The sequence below is a fragment of the Phyllobates terribilis genome, unplaced genomic scaffold (genome assembly GCF_046119375.1).
Source record: "Phyllobates terribilis strain yellow unplaced genomic scaffold, ASM4611937v1 Scaffold_1__5_contigs__length_1240528914, whole genome shotgun sequence".
Taxonomy (NCBI): domain Eukaryota; kingdom Metazoa; phylum Chordata; class Amphibia; order Anura; family Dendrobatidae; genus Phyllobates; species Phyllobates terribilis.
Genome location: NW_027362761.1, coordinates 133,264,571 through 133,287,430, shown reverse-complemented (window position 1 = coordinate 133,287,430; position 22,860 = coordinate 133,264,571). Strand labels below are relative to the sequence as shown.

Sequence of the window (22,860 nt, the reverse complement as noted above, 5' to 3'; positions counted from 1 at the left end):
AAAATAAAACTTGACTTTGAAAGTATATAAAGATTGAAACTCAACAAGATGTTTAGCAGAAACATGGTGGTCGTTTAAGAGTAGGGATGAGCGGACCCGTGGAAGCTCAGATTCTGGTACCCAACCCAAACTTTATTCCAAAGTTCGATTTGGGTGCCAGAACTGTACCCGAACTTGAACCAGAACCCAATCACCCATTGAAAACATTACATCAGACTTCCGAGAGAACTTTTAAGTTCAGGTTCGCTCATCTCTACTTAGGAGGGCTATGGCATTTTATAGGATTACTTTTAGTTTTATTATATAGTTTTATGAATCATGAAATTTTAAGGTACAACACCATTATGTGCAATCTGTATATTGATTTATTGAGCTAATAAAATTCTCATACAGTGAGCTCCCGATATTGCTGGCATTTTGTATTCCAGTTCAGCCCCATTCACTTTAATAAAATTGAGCTGCAATACCAGACACAGCCTATGATCAGGAGTGGCGCTGGAGACTTTTTTTTCAGATCTCATAAACCTTCAAATTGTAAAACATGAATACTGTAATCAATATAAAGATATACAGTAATTAAATCTCGCTCAACACAATGCAATAACAACTACTACTATAAATGCCTTCATATAGTCATACTGAGTATTTCCTCGTGTCCATCATCTCTTTCCTATACTCCACTAAATCAGATGGACAGTTGCTCCTTTGTGGCCAAACTTTGTATCAATTGAGCCTCACGGAAAATGAACAGCACTGTTATTTTTCTTATCTGCTTACTTTTTTGAATTATAAGGTATCTACTTTATTCTAGAATTGTAATAATTTTGTCCACTGGGTTTTATAAATAGTAGATTAAAAATTGAATATAAGAAAAAAAATTGGATTGCATCTGTTTTATTAAACTGGATTCTGTCGGTGCCTTATTCAATGTCGAAAAAAGATTGCAGTAGCATTCAAGTGCCATGATAGAACTCATTTGATTAGACTTTGCACTCAATACAAAACACCTATTGCAGAAAGGTCATGCTGCATCTGCTTAGCTGTCACACCAATACCTCGGTGAGTGCTGGCTGCAGTTTCTTCTTTTTCTATATATCTTGAAACTCATTTGGCTTGATCCAAAGTGCTATTTCCAAAATAACTGGAGGAGAAGAGCGCTTTGTCAACGGATTTTTTTTTTTCTCCAAAATCTGATTTGTCATGATGAGAGAGAAATAGTTTCTTAAATGAGAATTATTTAACTCCTGTATGTGGAACAGGTGTAATGCTCTTAAAACTAATAAAAGGCAAAGGTATTATACACAGCCTCACTTTATTACAGTGCTGGATAAATTAGCAGACATCATGTTGAACTTGCCGTAGCCTTTCCATGCTTCCCTGTGTCCCAGCAGAGATAGTCACAGGGGTTCAACTTAGAGTGTACCCTGTCCTACAACGTACTGAACACTTTGTTTCATTATTAATATTTTTTACTCTTCGTAAGTCAGAAATCTTGGCCTCCTCGGTGTTTTAAGCAGAGACCATACAAAAGAGAATAATTATAAATTCACCTGCAAGTATTGTGAACAGCAGTAATGGATTACAATTTTAAAAATATGAGTTGGAAAAATATATAAGAAATTATTCCTGCTATATTGAGTAAAATATATATAGTATTACTGGTATTTAGCATACTTGAGGACATATCGTAACCAATACAAGATAAGGATATCTTTTTTCCATATTCATGACTAAGCCATTTTTTTTTCACATGAGGTTTCAGGAGCTCAAAAAATGTTCTAGTGTGGTAATTAAAATCAGTTTTTGCCTCTTTTTTTGATATGTGAGACCTAATTTTTATTCTTACAGAAAAATGGAAATGTATTTGTTTCTCATATTGTTTTTACAAACGCAAAAATTTACTAATTTACATTTTAAATTGTGTACAAATTTGCATAATAATTATTGTAATATATTGAACATATGATTTGGGTTTTTTCTGTGCGAGAAAGATAGAAGCAACTATTTAGACTGGCAGTAGATTTCTTTTATATTTTTTCCTGCTTTGTTTTTTTTTTCTAATTTGTTTCACATATTCCTTATACAAGACCAAAAAAGACCTCTGGGGGTATTTCAACATTTAAATATATTTTTTATTAATTCTGATTTCCCCTGTAACTGGGTATGACAAATTAGCTCAAGTTTAGGGAAAATTCAACCTCCTGTCTGCATCTGGAAGTCCTGAGACTTAGAATCTCCTGCCATCCGGCACCCACATTATGGGTATTAAAGGAGGAGGAAACACTATGAGTGCCTCTATACTGTCTACTGAGTGCTACTTCAGTGCTGTGCATACAGTGATGAGGAAGAGAGTGAAATGAATAAAATCTTGCTGCCTCATCTTTGGGGACTCTACCCCTCTCTATTAAACCTCATTTAGACATCCGTGTAATAAGGACGGTGTACTGATTTTCGTTCATTGACTGTACATTGGTCTACTTAACCCAACATGATAACATCATACATAAGCATGGAACATTCTTTATCCATACATGGACTGTGTCACGTGGATGTCAGAATGAGGTTTTAATTAGGTTCCTGCACCTGCAGCTCCATGATTTCTATGCAACTTCCAACTGCGGAACAAACATTCTAAAATGTTATTACAGAGTCACATGCAGACCAGCCCACAGTTAATGTAGTATGTACTGCCGAATAATAAGTTAAATATTACATAATATAAATTATTTTTTAAGTTACATTTACTTAACATGAGAAACATTTTTACTCTACTTTACCCTTCCTGATCAAAAAGTCCCAAGTAGGTCTAGCAATATAATTTTCTAGTCTATTCTCGAAAGGTCATGCGATGCAGGTGAAGCCTTAAATGCCTTTGAATTCATATCCTTCGGATATAAAAAGGATCTGATGAATAAACCAGCCCTTGTTCATTCATACTGTGTGAAAAACTGGCATTCATACTAAATTTCTCTTTCTGCCAAAAAAATTCATAGTATAATAACAGCACACTCTTCTTTCTTGTTTTACATATGATGAAAATAAAATATTTTTAGTAATTCATTTTTCCTTTTTACTAATTCATTTTTCCTTTTTACTTATCATTCTAACAGACTGAGACACCACGAGTAAGTAAGATGTTAACTTCAAAATGACCACAGATAAAGGTAAGAGTGACTACTACTGATGAAAATAAGTAATTTCCTATAAAAAAAATTACATTTATTCATAATAAAGTTTCCATTATTAGTAAACGTCATAATTAGTGAAAGTAAAAAAATATCTAAAGCTATGGTGTCACGACTGAATCCCGACCATGTCCTTTGGAAATCAATGATAATTACTTTAAGACCGATATAGAAGTAGTTCATCTAGATCAAGATGTTAATTAAAAAGGACCTTTCACCAGTTTAGTAAGTTAAATTGACCACCTCATGGAATAGTGGCTGCGGAATGGAATAAAACCTAGTTTTTATTTTATGCCTCTAATGTCCACTAAGGAAGTTAAAGCAGCATGCCTAACAGAAATAGATTTGTTATGTATTATTTACTTACTTGGCTAAAGCTTACTGACTAAACGTATAAAAGTAGTCGTTATATCAGGGCAGCTTAGCGAAACCTGAAAACTAATTGTGATCTTCTTTCAAAGAAAGATTTGCAGACCCTAGATTAAAGTTGAAGACCCCAATTTTTCTTTCTTCACATATAGTGGGACAACAAACTTGATGGTTACAAATCTGATATGAATCACAAAGGCTTGGTGGTCATGGTTGATTGTGAGTGTTTTCACAGCTTGTACATTCAAAAAAATGAGTTGAACAGTTTTCAATTTACTATGGTCATATTGTAATTTTCTTTGCGATTACAGCTTTCTGCTGAAAATGGCAGATGATCACTAGAATTTCTGGGAGCCCTTTCATATCTGACCTTCTCTAGCATACTTACTTTTAGTCCACCATTCAACAAGACTGATCCAATCAGGGCATACTACAGTCCTACTTGCAACCAACTCTCCACTACCCTTTATTCCCAGGACATCCTTGACTGATGTTCCACATAGCCCCTCATACAGTTAGATGTAGCCTATATTGTCTTAGGCTATGTGCCCACGATGCAGAAATGCTCCGTATTTTTTCCTGAGCGTTTCTGCATATCTCTGGCAGAAAAAAATGCATGGGGATTGTACATGCGTTTTTCCTGCCAGGGACAAGCGGAAGTGAAGCATTCTTCACTTGCATTTCCGCATGCGGGTTGTCAAGCGCTTTCCAAGTGATTTTAGCATCACTTGGAAAGTGCTTGACAACTTGGTCGCACTATATAAATCCATGCAAATGGCATGGATTTATATAGTGTGACCGAAAGAATGTTAAAAAATAAAAAACAAATATCATACTTACCATCTGATGGCCCCCGGAGTCTTTATTCGATGCGTCTCGGCTTGCCAGCAGCTCGCGGTACACTGAAGGACCTGCCGACGTCAGCGTCGCGTGACCCGTCACATTACTAAATGACGTCAGTGCAGGTCCTTGAGTCCACTGCGATCTGCCAGCAAGCCAAGACAAGCACACCGCGGGCCATCAGAAGGTAAGTATAATATTTATTTTTTATTTTATTCTTTGTTTTACAGGTTCTATGGTACCCGGGTCCGGAGGAGAGTCTCCTGTCCTCCACACCCGGGTACCATCCGCACATTGAAACGCTTGGATTCCGCATGTACAGATGCAGTGATGCGGATTCCAAGCGTTCCAATGCAAGTCAATGGCGGCGTAAACGCAGCGCTTCCGCAAAATAATTGGTAGTGCTGCGTATTTTTCCGCAATGATAATCCGCAGCAGAAATTTCTGCAGCATGTGCACAGCACATGCGGATTATCATTGGGGAACATGGCAGGCCTTCTACCAAGCGTTTTTTAAGCGTTTCAGCAGCGGAATTGCCGCTGCGGAAATGCTTAAGAAACGCATCTTGGGCAAACAGCCTTACACTCACAGGTTAACAATTTGTTCAGGTATTCATCTTCCACAATAGCCCACAATGAGTTTCGCAAGTTTCAATGGCTATAACAGCCAAGTCTAATACTATTAATAAGTATTTTGATATTTGAAGAATTAAATAAAGACCTAACTACTTCAATAGCTGTCTACAAATATTTGAAGGGATGTCACAGTGTAGAGGGAAAATTCTTATTCTCATTTGTACATAGAAAAACGAGAAGCAATGGAATGAAACTGAAAGGGAGAAGATACAAATTAGATATTAGAAAAAACTTTTTGACCGTAAAGGTGATTTTAGCTAACCAAATCACTTAGAAATTTGCTGCCATTAACTGGAGATGCTAAGAAAAGAGTGAGGGAAATGAAAAAAAAATGCATAAGGTTAGCATGAACGGAGACATGGATTTCACATAACATAAGCAGTCTAATTTCTGACATTATAAAATTGCTGTGTCCTATTTATCCATTGTGTGTAATCTTAGGTATTCTTAAATTACTTCAATTATTGAAATTAAATGTTCTTGTAGGAATTATGTTTTGGCTTGAAGGCATCGTCTCTGGAGAAATCAGACTTGGTAAAAGCCAAAACGTATTGTATTGAGGGATTAGCAAAAACATGAGCTAGCGGTTGGAAAATTTTAATTGGGATATACTGAATTATTTGAAAAAAAAGTCTTCTGTAAATATGAAATATAGGAGAAGTGCTAATTATTGTACGCCGCAAAATCTTATCTTTTCATATACGTTGTAAACCGCTTTATGAATTTCACAGATGTTGATTTTTTTTAATTTCATTCTAATTTAATTTATACCATCTGTGCAAAAATGTCAGATTGAAGTAAAGAGACACATTTTCATTAAACTGCAGTCAATACTAATAAAATATTGGGGAAGAGCAAGAAATCTGATGATACACAATGGCCATGATCCGACAAGACTAGCGATTTTCTTTCTGGTCTTGATGAATGGTGTGTTGAAGAGCTGCACACCTCTTAATGAATCTAGAGCATCTTACAGGTGGTGTGAGCCATGTCTATAATCTTACTCCAGCCTCTCGAGACCCCAGAGCATAATAAATGTAAGATGTAAAAAGAAAAAAACAACTCATACACACCTTATCTCTCCGGTTGTGCCCGTTGTATCCTGTTCGCTATCCAGTTCTCCACACCTCCATTTCACCGCATCTAAGACCCCCAGTTCACTTAAGGCCAGGACTTCTGTCTGCAAACAGGCTCCAGAAATCACTGCACATGTGCAGCAAACTCGTGTGGCCTATCAATGGTTTATATTGAGCACCGAGCTGGAAATTCAGGCTTTAAGCTGCAGAGGTCACTGCGCCTGGTCACATGAAGAAGTCCCAGTGCAGAGTAAAAAATGGCATAGATACAGTGCAATGAAGACGTGGCGAACAGAACAGTATATGAAGTAGTGGAGTTGGCTTGATTAGTGAACAGTGAGGTGTGTTTTTTATTTTTAACTTTCAGAAAAATGTATACTTACCTTAATGCTCACCACTTTGCACCCCTCTTCCCCCACCTGCTGTCCAGTTCTCCATGCCTCCATTGTGCCACATATACATATAGGGCCTGATGATCTCTGTAGGCAGGGATTTTTGGTCGTAAGTATGCATGCACAGTGACTTCATATGGCCTTCTTACAGCTGGACGTCGTGGTCTAAAGTAAACGTCAATCTGAGACTTTTGGACACATGCCAGTCTGCAAACAATGTCCTTTGAGGAACGGTTTGAGGATTTGGGAATGTTTAGATTGTAAAAGAGAAGACTGAGAGGAGTCTTAATAGCTGTCTATAAATATCTGAAGGGCTGTCATAGTGTAGAGGGATCGGCTTTACTCTCATTTGCACATGGAAACATGAGAAGCAATGGGATGAGACTGAAAGGGAGAAGATGCAGACTAGATATTAGAAAAAACTTTGTGACAGTGAGGGTGATCAATGAGTGGAACAGCCTTCCGCAAGAGATGGTGAGTTCTCCTTCAATAGAAGTCTTCAAACAGAGGCTGGAAAGACATTTGTCTGAGATGGTTTAGTGAATTATGCATTGAGCAGGGGGTTGGACACGATGACTCTGGAGGTCCCCTCCAACTCTAACATTCAATGATTCTATGAGATTGTGGTCTGCTCACGGCCACAGATGTCAGACACCAATGCCAGCATCTGCATCATGTGGAGGGAAACCTATTCCTGGGCCGCCCTACAGCACATGATTACCCCAGTGTAGGATGTACAGTGCACAAAGGGGTTAAAATTCCAAATAGGGCAGTGTGCTCTAAGTATAAGGTTCACCAAAAGCATACTACAAATCCCATCATGAAGTTACACACAAAATGTGTGTTGGGGTACTGTGCAGTGTGAGTTACAAGGTCCACTCATGGCATTTGGTAGGTATTATACCTAAGGTATCCTTCCTTTTGGACCTGTGTTTACATTGGTATTGTTATAGTGGTTAATTATAGCCACGATAGGTGTTTATATATTTATACTGTGGATTTTATCACTACTTTTTGTATATTATACTGATTATCTACTTTATTGATTATTATATTTATTGCTTTCTTCAATTAGGCCTTACTGAACGCTAAATGTTCTCTTTAAAAGCCAAAATGTATTCTGTTAGAATCCAGTAAACATTCTTTACAATATGCAATGCTCCATCACATGCTATATTATGGGATATTCTTCTATGAGAAACAAGTGTTTAACAGAGACATCAGTTGGTGGTACTCAGTGTGTCTATGGTTTTATATTATAAAGTAAGGGTAGAAATAAATAGAAGATTCATTTCTACTTGCCCTATAACTTATTTCCCCCAGTACAGTTTGTATTGCCCTACTACATTTTATATTATAAGATAATTAGTTTTGCAACTCACAATGTGAATAGCAAGTGTTTAGGTTGATAATCTGTCATATACATGTAAAGCGTTTTGTCTTGTGACTTCTTAGTACAGCATGCATATAAAATCCCGCATTGTTACACTGAGCTGCAACTCGGCAGCTGCTGTCACTATCTGGTAAACTGTTTGCTTGACAAAGCTCACTGGGCTGCTAAATAAAATGTGCATATAATGCGGTTACATTGAAAAGGTAGAGAGGAATGTACTCCTCACAGGGCAGACAGGATTAGAGACATGAAATGGAGGTTTTGCAGTTGTTAAAGCGGAACGAGTATAAAGTTTAACCATCTCAGTGTTTTGACTTGCAGAAATAGATATTTTTCCTTCAATCGCAATTAAATTAACATTAGGCCCAAGAACATATTTTTATGTAAGAGATTAGAAACAAATGGATTATAACAAAAGTATTATTTATGGTCATGTACTTCTGTTACAATGGAAACATTTGATGGAGATAAAGTAATCTAATGGCTTCCTATATTTTTTCTGTATCTATGAGTTTTCAATTCAGAATGTAAACCATGAAAAAGCTACAAAAATTCCCCCCTCCACCCCACCAAGAAAAAAAATTGTTGATTGGAGAATGTTTACGAGGGAAGAAATTTCACAAATTCAATTGGAATAATTCTGGCGTCCTATTATAATATCACAATCAAATTCAGTGATCTCTTTAGAAAGACTCATTCTTTAACAAATGTTTGTAAAGGCAGACTACAACAAGTGCACAATTATTAGGTGAGTATTTTGACCATATCATCATTTTTATGCAGATTTTCCAACTCCAAACTGTATAATCGTGAATGCTAATTGGATGAAGCAGATCAGGTGATGTGTATTTGTGTAATGAGGGTGAGGCCTAAGGATATCAACATCCTTTATCAAGGTGTGCAGCATTGTTAGGCAACTTGTTTTCCTCAGGCAAAATAGGCCAAAAAAGAGATTTAACTGACTCTGAGAAGTCAAAAATTGTTATAAGTCTTATATGGGGAGGCAACACCCATAAAGTTGCTAGGATATTGGGGAGTAATTTCATAGCCATCAAAAGTTTTGTTGAAAATTGTCGACAGGGTGGAAAAAGAATATTTAGAAAAAAACACAAACATTAACTGCCAAAGATTTGAGAAGAATTAAACGTGAAGTGACCAGGAAGCCATTATCCTCCAGTGCTGTCATATTCATGAACTGCAACCTCCCTGGAGTGCCCACAAGTACAGTGTGTTCAGTGCTCAGAGATATGGCAAGGTAACGAAGGATGAAACCCTACGACCACTGAATAAGACTACAGTGTTGTGAAAAAGTTTTTTCCCCCTTCCTGATTTCTTATTCTTTTGCATGTTTGTCACGCTTAAATGTTTCAGATCACAAAACAAATTTAAATATTTGACAAAAATAATACAAGTAAGCACAAAGTGCAGTTTTTAAATGAAGGTCTTTAGTATTAAGAGAAAAATAAATCCAAACATACATGGCCCAGTTCAAATTTTGTCTCGTCAGTCCACAGAGTATTTTCGAAAAAGTCTTGCTGATCATGAAGATGTTTTCTGGCAAAACTAAGAACAGACTTTATGTTCTTTTTGCTCAGCAGTGGTTTTCGTTTTGGAACTCTGTCATGCATGCCATTTTCGCCCAGTCTCATTCTTATGGTGGAGTCATGAACACTGACCTTAACTGAGGCAAGTGAGACCTGAAGTTGTTTGGATGTTGTTGTGGGGTCTTTTGTGACCTCTTGAATGAGTCACCACTGTGCTCTTCGGGTAATTTTGGTCAGCTAGCAACTCCTGGGAAGGTTCACCATTGTTCTATGTTTTCGCCATTTGTGGATAATGGATCTCACTGTGGTTTGCTGGAGTCTCAAAGATTTAGAACTGGCTTTATAACCCTTTCCAGAGATTAGATACCAATTACTTTGCTTCTCATTTGTACCTGAATTTCTTTGAATTGCAGCATGATGTCTAGCTTTTGAGCATCTTTTAGTCTACTTCACTTTGTCAGGCAGGTCCTATTTAAGTGATTTCTTGATTTTGAACAGGTGTGGCAGTAATTAGGCCTGTGGGTGGCTAGGGAAATTTAACTCTGCTTCCCAAAGATGTAATAAATAACAGTTAATTTATGTTTTAAAGGGAATGTGGCAATCACTTTGTCACACAGGGCCCTGTAGGTTTGGATTTCTTTTTCCCTTAATAATAAAGACCTTCATCTAAAAACTACATTTTGTGCTTACTTGTGTTATCTTTGTCTAATATTTAAATTTGTTTTGTGATCTGAAACATTTAAGCGTGACAAACATGAAAAAAATAAGAAATCAGGAAGGGGGCAAACACTTTTTCACACCACTGTAGGTTGAAATGTCAAGACTGGGCCAAGAAAAGTATAAATACAAATGTTTTAAAAGTTTTTTGGTCTGATGAGATGAGAGTGACTCTTGAATGACCAGATGGAGGGGCCTAAGGCTGGATCAATAGCAGTCACAAACCTCCATTTCGACTCAGATGCCAGCAAGTTGCTACTCCTATGAGCTGGTATTATTAAAGATTAGCTAGTTAAACATTTTCGGGTTGAAGGTCCAAGTATCTCATCAAGACAATGCTTCATCGCATGGATTGAAGTACTCCATTGCTTTACTAGCCAGTAAAGAACTTAAAGCTGAAAAAATAATGACATGTCCCCCTTCCTCGCCTGACCTAAATCCTATTGAGATCTTGTGGGCCCTTCTTAAATTGGAGATTTATGGTGAAGGAAAACATTACATCTTTCTGAACAGTGTCTTGGAGGTTATGGTTAGTGCTGTGCAAAAGTTGGTCATCAACAGATTACAAAATTAACAGACTCCATAGATAGAAAGCTTATGATTGTTATTGAAAAGAAGGGGTGTTGTGTATTGGTCAGTGACATTTTTTAGAAAAGACAGAAATGTATTTTTGTATATTTTGAGTTGTTTGTTTATTTTCATTGTTAAAGTGAGAATAATAACCAATCAAGATGGGAAAATTTACATTTTCATTTATTTGCATAATAAATATACAGACTAATAGTTGCATAATAATTATGCACACATAGATATCATTCTAAGAAAGACAAAACCTCACTTGTACTTCCTTTAATATTCAGGTTTCAGGTTTATTAACATTTTGTATTGACCGACAGCAATGCTGTTGTTTAATAATAAAATTAATCATCAAAAATACAAATTGCCTAATAATTGGGCACATGGTGAACTTGGATAGATGCTTGGTTCACTATTTCCTATGTAAGTATACACTATACAGAAATAAAGTATTGGGACACACCTTTCATCATTGAATTCAGGTATTTCATTCAGTCACATTGCCACACGTGTATAAAATCTAATACCTAGTTCTGCAGTCTGCCTTTATTAACAGTTATTAAGGAATGATTTGCTCAAAAGTGCTTACGGAATTCAAATGTCGTATTGTATTAGGATACCATCATTGTTCCAATTTAATTTGTGAAATTTCTTTCATACTAAACAATCCAGAATCAATTTTGAATGGTGTTATTGAATAGTGGAGTTGTTAGCAACAACATCAGCTCAGCCATGAAGTGAAAGACCATATGAAGTTACTGAGGAAGGTTGCCAACTGCTGAGACACATAATGCAAAAAAAGTCAGCACTCGGCTTAATCAGTAAGTGCAGAGTTCCAAACCATCTCTGGCATTAATATGAGCACAAAAACTGTGTACTGAAAGCTTCATTGCTGAGGTTTCTATGGCCAACTAGCTACATGAAAGCCTTACATCACAATGCTCAATGCAAATTTTTAGACAGAGCAGTCTAAAGCCCACTGGACTCTGAACAGGGAAAAGGTGTTCTGTGAGGTGACACATTTTGATTCTCTATCTAGCAATAAAATGGATATGTCTGGGTCTAGTGAATTCCAGGAGAATGCTACTTGTCTGACTACTATGTCAGTTATAAAGTTTTGTGAAGAAAGTATATTGCTATGAGGTTGTTTTCAGGGGATGGCATAAGCCTCTTAGTTCCAGTGAAGAGAAATCTTAACTCTTCCTTATACCAAGCTATTTTGGACATTTGTTTGCTTTTACCTTTGTGGGATTACTTCCAACATGATTGCTCCAATGGACAAAGCAAGGTCCATCATGGGATGGTAGGGTGAGGTGGTGTAGAAAAACTTTACTGGCCTGCACATAGCCCTGAACACAAATCAAATAAGCAAAGTTAGGATGAACTAGAATGGTGATTCTGAGACAGGCTCTCTCATTCAACATGAGTACCTTACTTCACAAATGAGCAAAAATTCCCACAAACATGCTCCAAAATCTTATGGAAAGCCTTTTCTGTAGAGTTGAAGCAATTTTAGCTGCAAAGGTAGCCCAACTGCACACTAATGATTATGGATTTAGAGGGAATATTATAAAAGCTTGTGTAGGTGTAATGTGTTGGTGTCTCAATACTTTTGTTCATAAAGAATGCTTGTTATATATTTGTGTATTTTGCAGGAACAGACTTGCTTCTCTTCAGTGCTGCAGACCCTCTCTTGTCCTGTGCGGTCCTTACTAGCCACACCTCTCTGACTTATCATCAAGCTAATCTCAGTGTAAAAATCACCTATTGTTTCTTTGCACTGTCTGTTCCTGTGCATTACCCTGCCTGACCAATTTTGTCTTATTCCATCTACATAAGTATAGCCTTTTACATCATTGTCAACTAGTTTATAGCTCAACATAACTCTTTTTCACTCCTCTAGATCAAAGCTTGCAATTACTTGGCAGTGTTGAGTTGTGTTTGTTGCCTACTTCTGACATATCAGTGATGTAGAACTGCAGATGATGCACTGTTGATGCATATATCAGAGGATAATCTTCTGTCATATTCATTAACAGAGAAGCATTTACAGTTTCATATCAATGATATCTACAGCAGGCAACAAACAGCCAGCTCAACTCCTCTCAATCCCTCTTTATTCAGCCTCATCCTGTAATTCATCACTTTTCTCAGCTCTACTATAAACAGCCCTATACTGCAGAATATCACTCCCCTCAACCCCTTTATATATAACCCCATCCTGCAATATATCACTCAATTTAACTCATCATATACAACCCCATCCTGCAGTATATCATTCCTATCAGCTCCCCTGAATACACAGCCACATCCTTCAGTACATCACAGTTTCTAGTGCTCTTTATACACAGCCTAATCCAGAAATATTTCTCTCCATTAAGCCCTCTAGATATACAGCCTGATCTTGCAATATATAGCTCCTCTCAGGCTCTCTACAGCCAGGACCAGTCTGTAGTATATCTTGCCTTTCACCACCTCTATATACAGTCAGATTTTTCAGTATAACTTCACTTTCAGCCCCTCTATTGGCAGCTTCATTATGCAGTATACAACTTTTTTCATCACCCTGTATATAGCCCCATCTGCAGTATATCTCTCCTTTCAGTCGCTATGTATACCGCCTCATTTTGCAGTATATTTTTCCTCTAAGCCACCTACATAGAGCCCAATTTTGCAGAATATCACTCATCTCAGCCCCTGCAATACATTGCTCCTCTTAGTTACATTCACACAGGAAGCTCACCATTGATTCCCGGGCATGGATTCTTTGCACTGTAATATGGGCTTCTCCCGTTTCACTGACATAATCCCCCACATAGGCAGCTCAGTTCTAGAAATATCCCAGAACAGAGTTTTGCTGGCAGTAGGCCTGCTTAAAGAGACTGCCAGGAGCAGATTAACCACAGGAGAACAGTGCCAATGCAAATAGAAGGTAAACAGGGTAAACAGCCTGGGTATCTTTTAGGAGGTGATATGTGCAATTTGGAATAGATTTAAAACTGAGTTATATAGGCCAAATAAATAAATATATCTGTTATTATTAGACACCATTGTTATTTTGGGAGCAACTTTAATCTAACTGAACATTTACATTTTAATAAAATAGTTTACATAGAAGAACCCATTTTAGTAGCTTGGCTAGTACTTAGTGCAGCCTAGGTAGGCTCTTAGATTTTTTGAAGAAGGTTCATACATGTTTATGTATCACCTACTTCTTAAGAGAGTTAACAATAACTGTATTAACTGTATTTTTTTAAAGAAGTTTCACATACTTGCATGTGATAGCTCTTTTGTAAGAGGTGACACAACCATCTACTGAACTCTGCTAACTGGTTCATCCGTGCATAAATCACAAGTCTTTTAACTAGTTTATACTCACAGTAGTGAATTAGGATGAAAGTTATACATAAACTGATTGATAGGGTTCATTTTCAAGACAGTCTTTCTTGTTTCTTAAAAAAAAAAACTGGGTGTGAAAAATTGTGTGAAGATATTACCAGACTGTCAGTCCTGCTCCTATGATCCCCACTTAATTAAAGATTGGCAATTCTACTAGAAAGGTGTTGGACAGTCCAACATCATTTCTTGCGCTGTCATCATCAGAGGATGATTCATCTTACTCACATAGTTTTCTCACTTATTAGGTGAAATGTACAATTATTATAAAATGAAAACTTATTCTTTGTCAGATGTTGCTGAAAAGATGAGTTTGTCAAATGTTTTTATGTGATACTGCATTTGCCATGATAATGACCATGATATCAGCTTTTTAAGGGGTTTCAGAAGCTGGAAATATCCAGCTAATCACCAGACACTCTAAGTTTGTGAAAAGTTTTTTTATATTTTAAATCACTTCTATTTGCATTAAAAAAAAAATCCATGTGTAGCATATACAGCGATGTAGACATTTGCCATTATGATGACTATTTTTATGGATGTTTTGGAAAAATGTCAACTTAACTTCAGTAGCTCTACCCATGGTGAAGAATGGCAACTGGCTGATTTCTATTTTCATGATTTTGTTGAAATCTACAATAATGGCAAGAAGCCAGAGAGACAAAAATAATTAGTTACATAATAGAGGTGCAGTCACTTCAAACTTAATATCAAACCTAAAATAAGCGAGTACACCCAGAACATATATTGTACAATCCAATCAGATGGATCTTGTTCAATTACATAAAAAATCATAAAATGACAAATAATATGTATTAAAAGAAGGTATCACCAAAATAAATGCAAAGAGAAATGGATGTTGATTAAAGATATTACAAGTAATTCATGTATTAGTCCACTCATATATTAGCATGGTATGTAACATGAATGATATCGTTGCACATAATAGGGTCAACGTGCCAAAAGATTATAAGGCTAAGTAATACAAAGTACCAAATGTTTAGCCCATTATTATGAGCAATAAACAATAAATGTGTTAAATGGCATTAAAAAAATAATTTCATAGTGAGTTATGCTAAAGTAAATAAATATATCATGATGTAATAACCATAACTTAATGATCTAGCGAACAAATAATTCCAACCATGGTAAAGTATAGATCATTGCACCTCCCAACATGATCAGCTATTGAGAAGGTACTCTGACCCAATTGCTTACCAATCACATCCTTTGCCTTTTTAATATTTTTTCTTCCAACACATCAGCTTTGGGAATTTATTGTTTAATTGTTGCCTAATTATATGAATCTTTGCCACTGTCACCTGCCAGCGATTTGAATATTGTGGATGACTATTGTAAAGTCACGCAGACATCATGCACATTGGTATACCAAGATGCAGCAGTCATATCATATATATGGGGGTAAACTGACCATAATATCTGCTGCTCTCTCTTTAATATTTGACATTTGGCTATGGATAGAAGTAGATTTTCAGAATTTAAGAGATTTTGGACTTACGGAATGTATTATTACAGATAGAGATTATTCAGAGTGATTTTTGTAGTGATCTACAAATCTAGCCCTATACACTCCCTGACAGAAGTTATATCGCTTATCCATGTTATGTAAATAAAAGCTTATAACCTGAAGTTAAATTCATCCATTGGTTTTATAAATTACTCTTTTGAAATCTGAAACCCTCCCAAATTTGGTTTCGGTTAAGAAAATAAATTGGCATCAATGCTGAAGCATTGATCATTAAAAGAACACAGAATGGTCAGATTTTGGCAAGACGAAAGTTTTGTCACCTGGTCGTATAATGCACCCAATCCTAGTTTACATCCTCACCAGTGCTCAGTAAATGATAGATTAATTAGTGGGTGTGTATATAAAGAAACCCAGCACCCCAGACCTTCACTTCAACTGCCAAAAATCCACCCTGCGACCAAAGCCTTGATTATCAAGAGGCTGAAGACTAGATCCACTGCAGAGGTGGCTGGCACCTTTAATGTGATTCAGCGTCAAGTACAAAGAATTAAAAAAAGATTTGAAGAGACTGGAGATGTGTTTAACAAGTCCAGGTCCAGCAGACCCTGCAAGACAACTGCTCAGGAGGAACGTTTGTTGGTTAGATAATCCAAAGCAAGCCCCTCTTCCACTGCAGCAGAGCTCCAACAGGCCTGGTCACCTCAAGTCCCAGTGTCAACTAGAACAGTTTGTAGGATTCTGTCTCGAAATGGCCTCCATGGTTGAATCAGTGCCCAGAAGCCAGCAATAAACAAAAGGCAAATAAAAAAACGTGTTGCATTTGCAAAGTCCCACAGCCTGCTAAACAGATGGACGCTGGAAAAGTGGCAGAAGGTGGATTTCTCTGACGAATCTTCAGTAGAATTACACCACAGTCGTCGCAAATACTGCAGGTGACCTACTGGAGCCCGTATGGATCCAAAATACCTGAAAACAGTTACATTTGGTGGTGGAAAGATCATGGTCTGGCTGGGGTTACATTCAGTATGGGGGTGTGCGAAACATTTACAAGGTGGAAGGCAATATCAATAGCCTTAAATATCAAGAAGTATTAGCTACCTCTTACATTCCGAATCATAAAAGGGGTCAAATTCTGCAGCAGGATGGTGCTCCATCTCATACATCCATCTCTACAACAAAGTTCCTCCAGGCAAAAAAGATCAAGGTGCTCAAGGACTGGCCAGCCCAGTCACCAGATGTGAACATCATTGAGCATGTTTGGGGTAGGATGAAAGAGGAAGCTTGGAAGACAAAACCAAAGAATCTAGATGAACTCTGGGAGGCATGTAAGACTGCATTCTTTGCTATTCCTGATGACTTCATTAATAAATTGTATGAATCATTGTTGAACCGCATGGATGCAGTCCTTCAAGCTCATGGAAGTCACACAAAATATTAAATATGACTCTAATAGCACCACAACTTCATTCACAAATGTTATGCAACATATATTTGTATTTTAAGATAATTATTTGTTTGAATATCACATTACTTTCTGTGGGCGACAAAACTTTTGTCTTGCCAAAATCTGACCATTCTGTGTTCATGAAATGATCAATATTTCAGCATTGATGCTAATTTATTTTCTTAACCTAAACCAAATTTGGGAGGGTTTCAGCTTTCAAAAGAGTAATTTATAAAACCAATGGATGAATTTAACATCAGGTTATAAGCTTTTATTTACATAACATGGATAAGCGACATAACTTCTGTCAGGGAGTGTACTAAATATGCTACTGACTAATTACAGTGACTTTTTTTTTATTTTGTGTTGCATTATTCAATTACAATTGTGTTATGGAGATGCACTGGTTAACTCTACTCAGCATGAGTAAAATTATCCACTCTTGAAGGGATACTCTTATCAGATTGTTGCTGTGTAAACTGAGACTAGCATTATGAAGGGGTTGAGACCCTGATTCCTGCAATGTGTCCCTTGCTGGTCTGCTGGCTATCATTTTCATAATATCGCTGTTTTCTCTACTGCAAATCTATTAGTGCTCAGAATGCTGAGCTTTGCATGACCATGCCCACATCACTGATTGGCAGCTTTCTGTGTACACTGATAATCAGTGGTGGGGGCATAGTCATATAGAACAGTTGACTAGGAGGCACAAGGCATCTAGTCCTGTAGTGATAATCACCTGCTGATAAAGCACTGATTTTATTGAAACAGAAACACCCTGCCCAGTAAGTGACACATCACTGGAATCAGTCTCTCAGCCCCTATATAATGCTACTCTCAGATTACATAGCAAAAACCTGCAGACAGAATCCTTTCAGTGGTCAATTAAAAATACAAACTGATTTACAACATACTACAATAAACATAAATAACGTATATAACTTTTGTATTCAGTTTTTTTTAAATATAGTTTTACCATAGTTTAATGCTTTATGTTAATATGCATGCTATGCTTATTACAGGATCTATAACAAGAGAAATCCATCTAAGGGAAATATATTTCATATTCTAAGCTTACCTGCCATCATTTTCTCAGAGCAATTTACTGATTGCTGTTTATTATCTATGCTATTAACAATCATCTTCATCATGCTATTATACATTTCTATGATTAATCAAGTACTATTAATGTTAATTATGTATAATCTCTTTTGCTGTGCAAGGCCTTGAAGTCCAGTTGGACTTTGAAGTAGTTACCAGGCAACGCCATGAAAGGACTGTTATTATAAAATATGGACCCTTTTCAATTATGTATTTAAGATTTGGGGGATATTAACTATTGTTTAATTTGGGTAACAAAGTGATCTAATAATATTTCCAAACTAATATATTTAGCAATATGGTTTGTTCTAACTAGTGTTGAGCCACCCCCGTAGTGTTCGAGTTCGGTTCGGTTCGTCGAACACCCGTGTGTTCGCCGAACTGTTCGTCGAACTGTTCGTCGAACACCTTCGAACACCGTTAAAACCAATGGCAGGCAAACAAAAACACATAGAAACACATAGAAAACACCTTCAAAGGTGTCCAAAAGCTGACAAACTGCTCAGAAGACACAACTAACACATGGAAAAGTGACAAGTACATATAGTCATGCGAAAAGAAAAGAGGTGGAGGAGTAAAAGGAGGGGGAGACACAGATATAGGCATGTCATGCCCTTCTAAAATCCAAAAAGTGAGAAGCCGACACGTTCAGTCCGCTCCTGCCCGTGCCACCTCCATGTCGCCGGGTTTGTGCCAGAGCCGCGGTGAACCCTGACGGCCAGCCCCCCTCTCCCAATACTGGTGCCTGTCCGCTGGTGGGTCGAGCGAGCCCCCCTGTGGTGGAGGCAGCTCTAAGCTTTTTAATTTAAATTGTCTCTCTAATTTGAATAAATACACTTTAAATCCATTTACAAGGATCTTGTAACGGGTCTGGGAGGCGGAACCTCAGAGCTACTATACAAGGAGGCGGTCCTTGTAAGGGAGCGGGTGGCAACCAGGGAAGACGGGCTGGAAGTCTCAGCAGGTGAACGGGTCAGTCTCTGAGTGAACGGGACAGTCTCTGAGTGAACGGGACAGTCTCTGAGTGAACCGGACAGTCTCTGAGTGAACGGGCTGGAGATCACGGCAAGTGACCAGGGCAGTCTCTAGGTATAGGGTTGGTACGACCTGTGGCGGCTGAAGATAGACGTGAGCTCCCAGGTGAGCAGGCGAGAGTCTCTGGATGAACGGGTGGTCACAGCATGTGACGGCGGAGCCTCCAGGAAGACCAGCGGACAGGCGACAGAAGAGCGCTCCCAGGTGAGCGGGCAGAAGTCTCTGGACAGGCGGGTGGTCACAGCACGTGACGGCAGAGCCTCCGGGTAGGCAAACAGACAGGTAGCAGAAGAGCGCTCCCAGGTGAGCGGGCAGGAGTCACAGGACAGGCAGGTGGTCACAGCACGTGACGGCGGAGCCTCCAGGTAGGCTAGCAGGCAGATAGCAGATGTGCGCTCCCAGGTGAGCGGGCAAGCTGGTCCATAGACAGACTGACAGGAGTTGGAAGACAGACCGTCGGACCTCAGGCAGGCAGGGAGGTAGCTGATGTGCGCTCCCAGGTGAGCGGGCAGGCTGGTCCTTAGACAGACTGACAGGATTAGTAAGGCAGACCGTCGGACCTCAGACAAGCTGGCAGGTATCAAGTAATCAGGCAGGAATCTGGCAGGTAACTGGCAGGTAACTGGCAACGGGACCTGAGGGCTGAAGCACAGGTGAAACACAGGTGCAAACAACATTGCTCGGGCACCTCCATTTTGGAGGAGGTGCCTTATATACGGTAAAGTCCTCCGGCCATTGGCCGGGGACTCCTTAGGACGGCGCGCGCGGCCCCTTTAAGAGGGAGGGAGGGCGCGCGCGCGCGCCCTAAGCACAGTGGCCGGGAAGGAGCGCGCGCTGCCAGCAGAGCGGGAGAGGGACGCCGGGCTCGGAGCAGAGCGGTGAGGGGAACAGCGTCCCTGCCTAGCAGAGGGCAGGGACGCCGGCACTACAGTACCCCCCCTTTAGGCCCCCCCTTTTTTAGGCCAGATAGAAATTTAGCTAGGATGAGAGGGGCATGGATGTTCTCCCGGGGCTCCCACGTTCTCTCCTCAGGACCAAACCCCTTCCAATCTACCAGAAAAAAGGTCTTTCCTCTTACCCTTTTGGTGGCAAGAATGTTCTCTACCTCAGACTCGTCCTCAGCAGAAACCGGAGCAGGAGGCGTACCTGTAGACTTGGAAAAAGAGTTAAGTACCACGGGTTTGAGGAGAGATACATGGAAGGAGTTGGGTATCCGTAAGTTGGCCGGGAGTTTCAATTTATAGGCCACCGGGTTGATCTGACTGATGACCTCCAGAGGGCCGATGAACCGAGGCCCTAACTTGTAAGAAGGTATCTTGAGTCGAACATATTTAGATGAGAGCCAGACTTTATCTCCTGGACGAAATTGTGGAGGATCCAGGCGTTTTTTGTCAGCGTGTCTTTTCATACGCTCGGATGACAGAAGGAGTGCGGACCGGGTACTCTCCCATATGGAGGAAAATTTGCTAACGAGAGATTCCGCAGCCGGGTTGTCCACAGAGGTGGAGACAGGAAAAGGAATCCGAGGATGCTGACCAAAGACTACAAAAAACGGGGATTTGGAGGAGGATTCGCTCTCGTGATTATTATAAGAGAACTCGGCCCATGGTAGGAGATCCACCCAGTCAGAATGGTGGGCATTAACGAAGTGCCGGAGGTAACTGGTCAGGTTCTGATTGATCCGCTCCACTTGACCATTGGACTGTGGGTGGTAAGCGGAAGAGAAGTCCAGGGTGACGTCTAGTAGTTTACAAGTGGCTCTCCAGAAACGTGAGGTGAACTGTACCCCACGATCCGACACGATGTGGAGGGGCAGGCCATGAAGACGGAAGATGTGGCGGATAAAGTCTTTAGCCAGCTCGGGTGCAGACGGAAGGCCTGGCAGGGGAATAAAGTGAGCCATCTTGGAAAAGCGGTCAGCGACCACCCAAATGACCGTACAACCGGCAGAGACGGGGAGATCAGTTATAAAGTCCATTGCTATATGCTGCCAGGGGGCAGCAGGTACAGGAAGCGGAAGGAGGCGTCCGGCTGGCAGATGTCTCGGGACTTTGTTGCGAGCGCAGGACACACAGGCAGAAACAAAGTCTATTATGTCCTTGTGCAGGGTAGGCCACCAATAGTGCCGGGCAATAAGCTGGAGGGTCTTTTTCTGACCGGCGTGGCCAGCTAGTTTAGACGAATGGCCCCAGTGTAGGATCTTCTCCCGATCAGGTACTGAAACAAACGTCTTACCGGGAGGGAGACGATTTAGACTCACGGGAGCCACCTGCATTACTCTGGCGGGATCGATGATATGTTTAGGTTCTTCCTCGAGATCGGACACCAGAAAGGATCGGGACAAGGCATCTGCTTTGACGTTTTTGTCATCCGGGCGAAAATGAAGAACAAAATCAAAACGAGCAAAAAACAAGGACCACCGGGCTTGGCGCGGGTTAAGTCTCTGGGCATGCTGGAGGTAAGCCAAGTTCTTGTGGTCAGTGTAAATTATTACCGGATGAAGAGCCCCCTCGAGTAGGTAACGCCACTCCTCCAACGCCAGTTTGATGGCCAATAACTCTCGGTCTCCTATGGAATAGTTGCGCTCAGAAGAGGAGAAGAGTTTGGAGAAGAAGCCACAAGTTACCATTCTCCCGGAAGATGATTTTTGAGCAAGTACCGCTCCGGCTCCAGAGGAGGAGGCGTCAACTTCCAGGAAGAACTGCTTTTTGCCGTCCGGGCGATGCAGCACCGGGGCGGAAGAGAAGGCCTGTTTTAGGGAAAGAAAGGCCTCCTCTGCTTCGGGCGGCCACTCTTTGGGATTAGTACCCTTACGGGTGAGTGCGGAAATTGGGGCAGTCCGGGAAGAGAAGTGCGGGATGAAGAGGCGGTAATAGTTGGCGAAGCCCAGGAACCGTTGAATAGCCTTCAACCCCTCTGGTCGGGGCCATTTCTCGATGGCAGACAGTTTCTCAGGATCCATTTGTAGACCGGTCTGAGAGATAATGTAGCCCAGAAACGGAAGCGAGGTCTGCTCAAAGAGGCACTTCTCATATTTAGCGTAGAGATGGTTCTGCCTGAGCCTGAGCAGGACCTGACGAACGTCCCTCCGGTGAGTCTGGAGATCCGGAGAGAAGACCAAGATGTCGTCCAGGTACACCACTACGCAGGAGTAGAGAAGGTCCCGGAAGATGTCATTGACCAACTCTTGAAAGACGGCAGGAGCGTTACAGAGACCAAAGGGCATTACCAGATATTCATAGTGGCCGTCCCGGGTGTTGAATGCCGTCTTCCATTCATCCCCCTGACGGATACGAACCAGGTTGTACGCCCCACGGAGGTCCAGTTTGGTGAAGATTCTAGCCCCCCTCAGACGATCAAATAACTCCGGAATGAGCGGAAGGGGGTACTTATTCTTCACCGTGATCAGGTTAAGGCCTCTATAGTCAATACAGGGACGGAGAGAGCCGTCCTTCTTTTTGACGAAAAAGAAGCCTGCTCCCGCCGGGGAGGTAGATTTCCGAATGAATCCCCTGGCCAAATTTTCCTCAATATATTCGGACATCGACCGGGTCTCAGCAGCGGATAATGGATAAATACGCCCACGGGGAGGAGAAGTACCAGGTAACAGGTCGATAGGACAGTCGTATGGTCTATGAGGGGGTAGTGTCTCTGCCTCCTTTTTATTA

At 40.1% G+C, this 22,860-nt stretch overlaps 1 protein-coding gene across 10 annotated transcripts in view; it reads left to right on the top strand.

Annotated features, from left to right (window-relative positions):
* LINGO2 (leucine rich repeat and Ig domain containing 2) overlaps window positions 1–22,860 on the top strand; it is a 2,408,131-nt gene that overhangs the window by 1,067,072 nt on the left and 1,318,199 nt on the right. For all 10 annotated transcript variants that reach the window (XM_073667628.1, XM_073667593.1, XM_073667612.1 and 7 more), the window contains one exon: window positions 3,111–3,164. The gene's annotated coding sequence lies outside the window, so the exon portion shown is untranslated. The remainder of the gene's footprint in view (window positions 1–3,110; window positions 3,165–22,860) is intronic.